Source organism: Corapipo altera, unplaced genomic scaffold (assembly GCF_003945725.1).
Source record: "Corapipo altera isolate COAL_440 unplaced genomic scaffold, ASM394572v1 60960, whole genome shotgun sequence".
In the NCBI taxonomy this organism is placed as follows: Eukaryota; Metazoa; Chordata; class Aves; order Passeriformes; family Pipridae; genus Corapipo; species Corapipo altera.
In genome coordinates this window covers 399,894-412,405 of record NW_020885049.1, presented here as the reverse complement: position 1 = coordinate 412,405, position 12,512 = coordinate 399,894, and the positions used below count along the sequence as shown (strand labels likewise).

Sequence of the window (12,512 nt, the reverse complement as noted above, 5' to 3'; positions counted from 1 at the left end):
AATTTCAGGTTAACACGTCAAAATTGCCAACATTTAACACAGATTACAAGTATAAGGTGAACAATTTTTACAAATTGAGCAAAGATACGGTTTTGCACTTTCAGAGATTGTCAGCCCTGGAGTTTGTGGTATCTGCAACGGGCCAGCAAACTTCCTGGCTTAATTTCTGCAAACAATGAGTGTTAAGGTCCTGCCTAAAACCATAAAACCACAAAACCACTATCTCCCGTAAACACATGAAGGTAGTCTTTTTGCCATGGTAAGGAGAAAACCAGTAACAAATATGAAAACAAATATAATTTCCCAATATTTGCTTACTTAACATGCAGTAGTAATTTTATGACATAAGAGACAATACTCACAGATAAAAGCAGACAATACAATTCAGCAAACACATGGAACACAGACAGATGGTTTAAAACAAACCCAGATATAATATATTACCAAACTTATAATGATCGCAATTCCAAAACCAAGTCCAAAATCTAGCCACAATGGTAAACCCAAAAACATCTGTACCTTTTTCCAAATCCTCTTAGACTGAGAAATTTGGTATAGCTTTGGTGAGACTTTAACTCACAATCAAAGCCTATGCATCCTCCCGGTAGGACTCAAACCTACTATTAAAAGGGTGTTGCTCTTGTTAGCTGCTAGCAAGCTTAGAGCCCTAAAAACCACCGTACCACTTACGATTTCCTTCCCAAAACCCTAGGGAAAAATAAAAGAGTGCTTTAGAATTTGTATACCTGCTCACAGGATCTTCATCTACTCCCGTGATGATCCAGCGGAGCCCGGGGAGCCTCACCAGAGTAACGTCCCAGGGCACGCAGAGGGTCCCTGGTTCCGGAGGGTCCTCACCAGTGAGCAGAGATCTGGTCCCATCTGGGGTGCCAAATTGATTCAAAGAAACCTTTGAATAATCTGAAAAGTACTTTTATTACGACCGGGGAATGCAAAGGGGCAGGTGTTTTCCCCAGTGCACTCCACTGAGCAAAGGAATACCATAGCTTTTTATACAGTTTGAAAGTAGCAAGTTTAAAATTATCTATGCACACACTCTTTTTGCAGTCTGCCTTATCTAAATAGACACTTGGTTTTACCTCCTCTTCTTACCATTATAGAGTAGTTACATAAAGTTTTATCATTTCAAGCAGTTTCAGGTTCCCCACCCCTCTCTACGTGCTAAAAAGGCTTTCCCTATTCTCTAAGCTATTTTATCTTAATTGCCCACAGTTTGGGCAGAAACTTTTAAGCAGTTTTACGTTTTGCAAAGTCACACTTACATAGCTAAATAGTTAAATTTTATTTCATTTTCTATTTCAGCTGGAGGATAAAATAGATTGCATGACAGACTGACAAGATGATGAGGATTTTGGACATGGGGTCCAAAAACAGGACAGAGGAGAGAGCCAGTGGAGAGATTTGTTCTGACCCCTTACAAGCAGCAGATATGGAAGATATTAACAGCATTAATGACTGTAGACTGCTGCTCTGAGGTGCTTGTTGTTGCGTGAACCCCACTACTCACACCAAGGAGTGCGAGAGCAGAATTAAACTTTATTACAAACGACATCAGTTTAAATACAGTGTTTAAATCATGTCACATGATCTTTCAACCAATGACATTTTAGTATTTCATTGAGCATGTGTTAGAACCCGGAAAACTACAAGTCCCAAAAACCTTTGCTAGATTCTTCTTGAAACATGAGCTGTTACAACTCCCCTTTCCTTATATAATTAACAAGTTGTAAAACAGTACACTTCTTAAACATTTTTTATCATAATCAATCTTATCTTAACCACTTATAAAAACCAGGACCTATCGTGATAAGGCCTTGTCCTAGTTAGAACAACTGGGACCGATTCATCATTGGATGGGTGTAGCCCAAAACTGTGTATTCTATAGCCCTCCATGCCATTTCCCAGAAACTGTTGTCAGTAGAGGCCTGCGAGGTGCCCCCCCCCCCCATGCTCCTGTCCTCATGCCCTTTTGTGGAATTCCCTGACTGAGCACCCTCACATCCTTTTATGGAATTCCCCACTCTAAGGGAAAGACTGAACATCCTTTTATGGAATTCCCCACTCTGGGGGAGGGGCTAAGCATTGCTGCCTGAGCTGGAGAATATATAAACCTGGAGTTTCAGAACCTTGCTCTCCACTCGTGGGACCCAGAGGAGGACTGCAGTTCAACCACCACCCTCGGCTGGACTACAATCACCATTTTTAGCTGGACTGCAGCAGCTCTCCCACCAGCAGGTTTTTCCCCTCTCCCTTTGCTTTGGACTCAGGGGGGGGCCCAGGGAGCACTGTTGTGTTTGTGCCCTGGGGTGCCAGGTTGTACATTTGGGTTTTGTGGGTTGATACCAATTGCTTGTCTGTGTAGTTGTGCTTATTGTATTATTTTATTAAATTGTTATTCTGACTTACAATCTCTCTTTTGAGTTAAGTTCATTTCCCCTGCTGGTTAACTTTTAAACCAGCACAGGCCTTTATTGAACTGTTGATAACTGTTGGTTTGTGCAATATTCCAAGCAACCTTAAATTACCCAGGGTTTATAGATATGTAAGACCTTTTATCTGAGGGTGATTTTTGTGTGATTGGGTAAAGGCATCATCTTTATTTGGAAGGGAAATGTGTTAGGTTGTGGATGTTGTGTTGCTTGTGATTGAGGTAGTATTTGTATGTTTGTTTAATGCATCTTTGTCATACAGTGTGTTTGAGTTCACACACATGCATATCTCCACGCAACTATTCTCATTCACACCACGGTGACCACTGTCTCATTCTCTCCTCACACATGCATATTTGAACCTTTTATTGTGTCTCCATTTAAATCACGGAGTTTTGGTTTTGTAGTGTTTGTTAGTTAGAGTGTTTTTTCTGGTTTTGTTTTATCAATTATTGTTTCTTTGTGATGGTTCCTGTTTTGAAGAAGTGTTAATGTAGATTTACACATATAGAGACAGACCCATAAATCTCCTTCCTCCCTTTTTTATTGGTGTTATAGTATGTTTCTGACTGTGTGATGTGTTTTTTACTATTATTAACCTTGCGAGTGAGTGCAGTATGTTGTGGAATGGAATATCTTCTGATTTGTGAGATGTGTTTTAGCTTTTGTTGAATAATATACAGGATCATTGTTTGTGTTTATGGTTTCTGGAATTTCTAAATTTGCAAAACAATTAAGCTAGCGTCTGATAATATCTTTTACCTTTTTCTAGTGTGTGTTGTTGCATTACTGTATTTGGAATGTGTGTGAATGGATGTGCATTATGTAAAACTTAGATTTTGTGTGACTAACAAGGAATTATATGGTGTGTATTTTTACAAGTAAATGAGGATTAGTGAAATCTCGAAGGAAGGAGGCTTCAAAATGTGAAAGTAACTCTATAGCATAGCGTGAATCAGTTATAACATTCATAGGTTAACTACAAAACAACTTAAGTATCATACGGATAGGAGTAGGTTCTAAAACTTGTACAGAACCTTGGTCCAAGGTCTGTACCTTATTGTTCCATTGTCCTGTGACAGGATTTATTCATGTCACAGCAGTCCTCTTTTGTTTGTCCAGATGCAGATGGTTTCGGTGTCCTGTTCATTTATTTCTTGTAGTTGTTCTTTATCTTTAAAAACAATCATAGCAAACATTAATAATAGTTCAGTCAGTTTTAGATGGAAAATGGGCTGGAATAGTTGTGAATCTGCAGTTTTTCTGTAGTTATGTCTAGGACTGGTTAAAGTTGGTGGATAGTTTGAAGCAATTGCAGCAGGTCATTTTGTGTTATAATGTCATTTATTTCAAAGTTGAAGATTAAGGGATGATCCTTTGCTGTGTAGTCCTCTTTCTATCCAAGATTTGTTCTATGGTTGGGTCTGTTGATTTTTTTCTGGAGTGCTTTGCAGTCCCATTTCTTGAATGATATTGGTTAGGGCAATCATAGTCAGTTTTAATTTAGTTTCTTTAGGCAGTTGGGATTTAGTATTTTTGCTATTTTTGCTGACATTGTGTACACTTTCCTATGATAACAAATATTTTGAGAATGCTTGAATGTAATAACTAACAATCAGTGAGGATGTTTAGGATTCTAAACTTGTTATTTGAATAACATTGTTGCAATAATTGCATGTATGTGGATGTATTTGAGAATCTAATAACTTTAACAACTTCTTACAACTTTTATCTTTAACAATTCAAATAAAGTCACTGGGAAACTAATGAAAAAATAGGAAAAACCCTAAAGCTTCAGTGTTCTGGTTTTGTGGAGATAAACATTCTTAGTTAACAATGAGACCAATTTACATAGTGAAAGGCATTTGTAAGGGCTTTTAGACAACAAAGAAAATTTTTCTCCCTCACAGTGGTGTGAGTGAACAGTTGATAAAGTTTCAGTTTGCTATGTTTTGCTTTCCTTCTCCCATATTATGTAGGAAGGGAGATTCTGAGTGAGGGATGAGAGGGGTTTGTTTGCTGTCCCCCTCACCAAAAAGCAAACCACCTGTTTGTCTAGCCAAAAAGTTAGTAGGAAAGTTTTTATAGGAACAGGGATAGGGTAGGAGATGATAAAATCTAACTCCACCCAGTTGCTAAGCAGTAAATTATTGTTATCATGTTTGAGGGGTAACATATTATCTCTTTCTTTGCAAAGGCAATTATGCAAGAAGTGTTTTTTACCTTTTTCTTTAACTAAAAAGTAAGTTGTAAAATCTCAGTTTTTGAAAACTCCAATCTTTTCCCACTCTGAGACAGGGGTAAAAAGTATGAAAATCCATCTTTCTTTAGCTTTGAGAGACTGATAGATTAGAGAAAGGCTTTTTGTTAATAGGGGGGCTGTGTTTATATGGTCCTCTAGTAGTGTATGTAAATGCATCAGCTCTTTCCTAAGGAAAGGCCACTGTTTCACTGATTTAGGACTATCTGTTTCTTGGGTTGCCTGTGGATTTAGCTGCAATAGAGTTGCTTTTAGGAAGAATCTGCTGTTAATTGACTCTCCCCTTGACTGAAGCAGTCTCTGCTCTACATAATGAGTGATTTCAATGGGTCTAATGGAAACAGTGTCATGGTTTGAGAACCCCAAAATCCAATTCCCTAGCTCCATTCCCCTTCCCACATCTCAACCCAGTGTGAGATGGGTTTTTTCCAGACAAACACACCAGACTCAAAATGGGGGGAAAGGGAATATATTACAATGACTGTACAAATAAATACTACAATACATTATATACAATCTTAGCTATCTCTACCATGACATAAGTATTTACAATGGATCAGATCTCTTCTCGTCTCCAAATAAAAGCCCAGGAGGGAAGAAGGACAGATCTCTTCTTCAGAGCAGCAATGTCTCTAAGGCAGCAGGTCTCTCTGTGTCTTCTATGCAGTAGTTGGAGCTGGATCTCTGCCAGCACACACGAGGGAGGCCTCCAAGCCCCTCGCGGCCCCTCAATGCAGGCAAAGGGGTCTTCCGTGGGCTACATTCACCCCAGACAGAGGTCGTTCCACCACAGTCATACCACGAAGCACAGGAGTCTCTGTGATGGTCTGGTATCTTCAGGAGATTCAAACTCCTTGTAGTCCAAGTTGCTAGCTTCTCTATAGTTGCAGCGAGGGAGGTCCATCTCCCACACATTTTGTCCTGGTTGAGCTCTCAGGACGACTGAGCTTCTTAGCTCTTCTCTGCAGTGCATGTCGCACTTCACCCCTCCCTTCTAGGACGTGAGGGGTTTCCAAGGAGTTTGGGGGGTCTGGTTCAGTTCTTACCCCCAAAACTCTCTCTCTGCTGCTCTCTCCTCAGACAACTTTGTATCTTCCTTGACTGCATGATGTTTTACTGCTTCTACAGTTCAGTTCTTATCTGTTGGTTTTTAGCCATAGTCTCTGGACGCTGCCGCTGCTTCTGCTGCTGCTCTGTCTCTGCTCGCTCACTCACGGTGGAGAAAACTTATTTAGCTTCCAGCTGCAGGCACCTAGCCCAACTTTATGCTGTTCCAGGTCCCCGCAGCCCCCCACTGGGGCTGGGGGGGCCCAACCCCCAGTGGGCTGCTGATACTGTTTCTCCTCGTGGCTCCTACAACATGGCTACCACTTCTACAACCCCAAACTACAACTTTCTCTTCCGGTCTGCTTGTGGTATGTTTATATTTTGCAGGAAAGCAGATTGGTTCAAATCTCAAGTGCCACCACCCCCTGGGGGTTACCACTTTCTTAGCTTCAGGGGGAAAACCTGGTTCAAACCACTACACAGAGTTAATGTCTGAGCTATTGCTGGTTATGATGTCTCTGTTTTGCTTCAGGGATGCTAGTTTAAGAATACTTGTGTCATGGTTTGTTGTACAAGTTTCGAGCTGGCTTCCCGCCAAGTCCCCGAAACCCAACAACTAAGACCTGCTTCCCAGAGAGGGAAGAAAAAAACCGACCTAAGCAGCCAAAGCTATAGCAAAAATATATATATATATTTTTCATATGAGACAGATATATACAATGAGAATACTATACACCACAATAGAAATCCTAAATAGTTCCCCAAAAGGGGAGAGGGGAAGGGAGAAGGGAAAAGGACAACAAGGGACTAAGACCAAACAAGTCTACACAATCTAAAACTCAGCAACCAGCCAACTGAAGGTAAATTAGCAAAATCTCACCACTTCCCTTTGAACAAGGAGGATGGTTAGACACGGCCCAGCACTCTCCCCTCACACGTGGCAGATAACAGCAGTCGCTGTAGGCCTCAACTCCAGATAAGCCAGACCGAGACAGGGACCCACCGTTCTCGAACCTTGCCGGAAAGGAAGAGAGCGAGGTCCCTCCTGCTGGCTTTATTTATACCTCCATTTACGTAAAGGAATAGCATGGAATACTTCCGTGATCACCTTCCTAGTTCCTTCCTGGTTACAAGTTGGTCTCCAGGAAGGCCTAGAGTGAAACCATCACAACTTGCTAAACACATTTGGATGTTTTTTAAGGGCCATTGTGAGACAGATGTGATTGTTACATCTGTTCTACTGTTAAAAATGTTTGATGTTTCTGTTTTTACCTCTTGTTCTAACTGTTTAATTAGGGTAAAGGCAAATTTATGCATGTTTGTGTCCTGAATGGGTTTAGAGGTGTGTATTTTTATCTGTGTCATTTGTTGCAGCCCAGTAGGGCATCTTTGGGCTTGTATTGTGAGGGACTTGTTTGCTTTGCTTTATCAAAGCTTTTGCAGTAACTGTGTGCAAAGGGTTATGTGTTTCTGCAGCTGAAATTGTAACTGGTTGTTTCTTTGCTACTTGTTTTGGTTTGGTTTCCCATGTTGTGTATTGCATATCAATTCCTATTACGTGAAACAGCATTTTAAGATTTTGAGAAGTAAACACTTGATTTAGGGCCCCTCTCAGCATGTCCATCCTTCCCCCCAGCAACACAAAAGAACCTTTTAAAATAGCAGATAAATTGCCAATTAGTAAGGTTGCCTTTTTGTGACTTAGAAAGTTAAATATAGCAGCTGATAACTGTATGTCTGCTGTGCTTTGCAGTATTACCTTTGGATTGCTAGCTGTGTTGGTGGGTTGTTTGTGATGTTCCAGCTGAGATTCCCGCAGCACAAAACCAAGGGCTGCTAGCATTGATAGCGTAGCCAGTATACATACTGTCTACCTTAGCATCTGCAGCTTTGACTTAACTGATAGTCTCGGCTCAGGCAGGCATATGTTGTTCCATGCACTCTCCCAGTCTATATTCTCCTCCTCGGGTTGAAGCAGTACCTGTAGCCATGTCTGCTGCTCTTCTTCTGCAGGAATTAAAACTGCCTGTCCTTCTGTCAGTTTTCCTGTCCCGTCAAGCCGGAGCTGCCACAACTTGACCAGGATCTCTGGGGAGTTAAGTTCTCCTCTTCTTCCTCCATCAGGGTGCTCTGAGTTTGGCGGTGGTTGCATTTGCTCCGAGGCCAGCGGCGGCTGTGGGTTGACTCCTTGGCGGGCGTAACACGGTGGTGTCTTTGTGGTTGTGCGAACACCACGACCAAAGCCCCAGTCGCCGACCCTGGGCCATTTTTCCCCATACCACATGTCGCTGTGGCACCCGCGCTCCGGCGGCGGTGGCGGTCCCGGTGAACATCGGCATGGCTGGCTGTACAGCCGCCGCAGCCACTCCAGCAGCCCCGTACCATCCAGTACGGGGCTCCATGGCGGTTCCAGCCGACAGCAGCCCTGTCGCCACAGCGGCTGAGGCCGCAGTGGCGGGAAACCCAACAGCTGCGGGCGTGGGGGGGCGGCAAACGCAGCACGTGGTTGTGCCGCGAACTCAGACGTTCTTGAGAGCGCCCATATTTCTTCACTGGCTTTTTCAATTAGTCTACTCCCTATTTTTCTCCAAGATAATACTTGGTGAGTTCCAGTTAAAGGAACTTCAGGTTCATGCATGGAAATCCAATATAATAAGTCCCATAATTTACTTTCGTCTATGTTTCTGTTCTGTTCTTGTAAAAAGTGATTAATTGCTTCAGCTGTCTGTTTAATTTCCGGAGGAGAAGTAACAAGAGTGCAACAAGCACTTAATAAAATAAAAATTGAATTTCCACCCAAGAAATATAAAATCCGAGTTGTTAAACAATTTGAATCACTAGGGGTTACCTTGCCAGAGAAACCCCTCTGAGGCTTGTGTTGTTATCTTTTCTAGGAATGCCAGCACTCCCCCCCCACCTCAGTGAAGAGCAAAGGAAATAGTTTAAGTGGAGGGGCTACCAGCAGACTTTTACTTGAGAAGGCTCTCAGACACCCAAGAAGATGCAATAATCATTTTTCTTTTAACTTTTGTGGTATACAATTTTTTTTTAATGATTAGTTTATAATAGGCCGAATTTTCACTTTTCTTTTTATAGGAACCTGCTAACAGATGAATAGGAGCTGCCTGAAACCACTTGAACTTTTAACTGTCCCCATAATTGCTTGTATTATCAGTTTATTAATTCTTATAATTCATTTGTGTTTTCATTGAGAGCAACTTGTTGGAAGACCAACTATTAACAGGATTATATAAGACAAACTATTTTATGTATTGTTGGTTTAAATTTTACTAAGTTTGTTTTGTCTTTTTACTAAAAAAAGTGCAGTATGGAAAAAGCTTTTACCCTTATGGATGCATAATTTTATTTCAAATAATTAAGAATTTAAAAATTCAACCAAATTTGACTTGGGAGTTGGTACAAGAATTTGTGCATATTTTAAATTATACAAATATGTATTAATCTTTCCAGTTCTTCAGGAGGCTTTGGATTTATTAAGATGATTTGGTTAAATTTTTCAGTGATATTAATGAGTGAACTAAATAATCTTAACAAAACAAAAGAAAATAATACAGGTGAAATGATTGAGTCTCCCTTCCTAAACCAAAAGGAGAGGTAACTATGGACTGCAAACAGGACATGGATAAAATACAGGAAAGCCTTCTACCAGCTATCAAGACCTGTAACCATTTTTGGAAATACTTGCATTCTCACTTAAACGTGTTTGATGTACTATTAAGTTTCCTACCATGTGTCCTAAGATGATTTTTAACTTTACATCACTTCTTTTATCTATGCTAATCTATATGGTAACTATAGTACATTCTACACCACACATACTTCTAAGTTTTGGGTGCAACTTACTGTAGCAGTAATTGTAAAAAAATGTGATAAGAGCAATTTGCCCACTGGAAAAAAAAGGGGAAAAGCAACAACTAAATTTGAAAAGGAATTGATTTGACAACTAAATTTGAAAAGGAATTGATTTAACTTATAACTCCACCAACAGTAAAGCCACAGTTTTTGTTTTGTGTATGTGATTGCATGAAAACCTTTTGTATGAGAGCTTTTTGTATTTTGTATAAAAACTTTGTATGCTAAAAATGACATATTGGGCCCATATCCAACAGGCACAGTATTGTGGAATACCTCACACCTACTGTCATCATGGCTGGGCTTTGCGAACGAAGATTTGGGAAGGCTTTATCCACATTTGTTACAGGCACGTTGGTGACTTATGAGGCCAATACGTGACAGACATATCCGATTGCAAAAGGCACAACAGAAAGAATCCTTAGATAGTGTATTCCGCAAGACACGGTTCTTCCTGCATTGCCTTTTCTCCTCGAGAGTGATCCTGCGTGTGTTCTCAAAGGCATCCGCAGCGTTATAGATGGTGTGTCTCCAGGCCTCCCGATTTGAGGCCAGAGTAGACCAGTTATGGTGATCAATATGGCCAAGGTTGAGATGTTGTTTTAGGGAGTCCTTGAATCTTTTTCACACCTACTACCCATTAAGACAACAAAGCATCATATGTGCGCTAAAGGTTAATTTTTCATAATGTATAGAATTACCCAGTGGGACAAGAACATTACCTATAAATTCCTCCAACTGTATGTGTATGTAGTCAAGACAGAACCCTATTTTAGGTGTACATACATCTTCAACAAACCCATTCACACTTATTCCAGTGTGCAAAGGTAATCAATTGTACTATTAGACCTGAAGATCCCTTTGAATCTTGGTTGATTAAGAAAATATGTATCTTAATACAAGACATGTATTTTTGGGGGGTACTCCTGTGTATGGTCAGTCTTCGCGAATGAAGATTTGGGAAAGGTCTTTACCCTTCGAGCCTGCGCAGTGGATTTTTTAGGTGAGACACAGTGTGCGCTGAGCTGAGCCCACCCTTTAATCCTAAGGTTCCTCTGCTGGGGCCGAGCAAACTTGGACAGTGGCAGTGAGGTCCTCAGGATGTAGGTTTGTTTAGAGTGACCTTCTCTTAGATGGATGGCCTTACAGGGCTGACGAGCTCCATCTGCCCGGGGGAGTTTCCCTGACCGGGAATCAAACCCGGGCCGCAGTAGTGAGAGTGCTGCATCCTAACCACTAGACCACCAGGGGTCCCCCAGGGGGGTAGTCCTATATGGGAGTTAAACATCAAAATCCACTGTGTAATTCTGTGGCTAATTTCAAGCCCCAAATATACTTGATAGACACTTGGACTTGCAAGATAAGCAGCTATACTGCATCACCTGCTTCGGGATGTTCCGAACTCAGCACACTAGTCTCAAGTGCAGGATAGTACTCCCATCCATTTGCCCAAATCCAGTTTGTAACTTCAGGTATGCACACCCTTCTACACCTGGGATAGTTGGACAATAGCACCCCCTTATCTTATCTGAAGATACTTTTGCAGTAGGCATATTCAGCGAGAGGTGGGCTTTTCTGGTTGAGCAGCTGTTTCTTTGCAGTTTGACAAAAATCTTTTGGTGATCTTAACGATGTTTAAGCCATTAACTATTTCAGTCTCTGACAATGACATCTTATTTACTAACACCAACTTCAAAAGGTGTTTCTTTATTTCTCCTTTCATTCTTTCTACCCAGCCCAACTCTGAGGGTGTCAAGGGGTAAGGAGGTCCCATTGTATTCCTAAAGCTACCATAACCCTTTGAAGAATTTTTCCCTTAAAATTAGTTCCCCTATCCGAGTCTATTGCTTCCCCAATCCCATACCTTGGAATTATTTGTTCTAAAAACAAATTAATAACTGATCCAGTAGTTGCTGAAGGGGTCGGGAATGCTTCTGGCCACTCTGTTAGCTGACATACTATTACCAGAAGATATTTAAGCCTTTCTGCTTGGGGTATTTTAGTAAAATCCACTTGGCATCGTTGGAACGGGCGCACAGCCCAAGGTCACCTCCCCCCAGCAATTCCTTTGTAATCTGGTATAGTGGGTTGACCTTGGCTGGATGCCAGGTGCCCACCAAGCCACTCTATCACTCTCCTTCCCAGCCAGACAGGGCAGAGGGAATAAGATGGAAAATGACCGGTGGGTTGAGATAAGGCAGTTTATTAAAGCAAAAGCGAAAGTTTGCATGTGCAAAAGCAAAGCGGAAGATAACAAGGTTTATTCTCTACTTCCCATTAACGAGCGATGTCGAGGAAGCAGGGTTTCCGCAACATGTTATGGTTTCTTAGCAGGCAGTCATTGTAAACAACAAATGCTCCCCCCTTCCACCTCCTTTCCTTAGCTTTTAAATCTGATCTGACATCATATGGTATGGAATATCCCTTTGGTTAGTTTGGGTCAGCTGGCCTGGTTGCGTCCCCTCCCAGGATCTTGCCCTCAACTGGGGAAGGAATGTTACAGTGCTGATGCTGTGCTCAGCAGTAGCCAAAACACTGGTGTGTTATCAACACCTTTCTAGCTGCCAATGCAAAGCACAGCACTGTGAGGGCTGCTACAGGGAAACAAACTCCATCCCAGCCAGACCCAATACATCTGGTTATTAGCTTTAGCACAAATTAAACTGCCTTCTGATGCCGTAAAATGTTGATGCTAAAAAATAACTCAGGAGCAGTTAATTGAGGGTGAGATAAGGAAAGGGTTTAATTCTGCCAAGGCAATAGATGTTACAGGACGCGCGTGCTCCGGCTGTGCTTGAGATGTTACATTTTATAGTACTATCTGTCCAATCCCAAGTGTGTCCACCCCGTAGCCTTTGCTCTGGTCCACCTCGGGTCCACCC

At 41.6% G+C, this 12,512-nt stretch overlaps 1 long non-coding RNA gene across 1 annotated transcript in view; it reads right to left on the bottom strand.

Annotated features, from left to right (window-relative positions):
- Positions 1-981: 981 nt before the first annotated feature.
- Positions 982-12,512, bottom strand: part of LOC113959576 — a 20,693-nt gene continuing 9,162 nt past the window's right edge. The window contains exons 2-4 of the long non-coding RNA XR_003531859.1: positions 6,046-6,053; positions 6,006-6,010; positions 982-1,323 (exon numbers count right to left, since the gene is read on the bottom strand). This is a non-coding gene — a long non-coding RNA (uncharacterized LOC113959576). The remainder of the gene's footprint in view (positions 1,324-6,005; positions 6,011-6,045; positions 6,054-12,512) is intronic.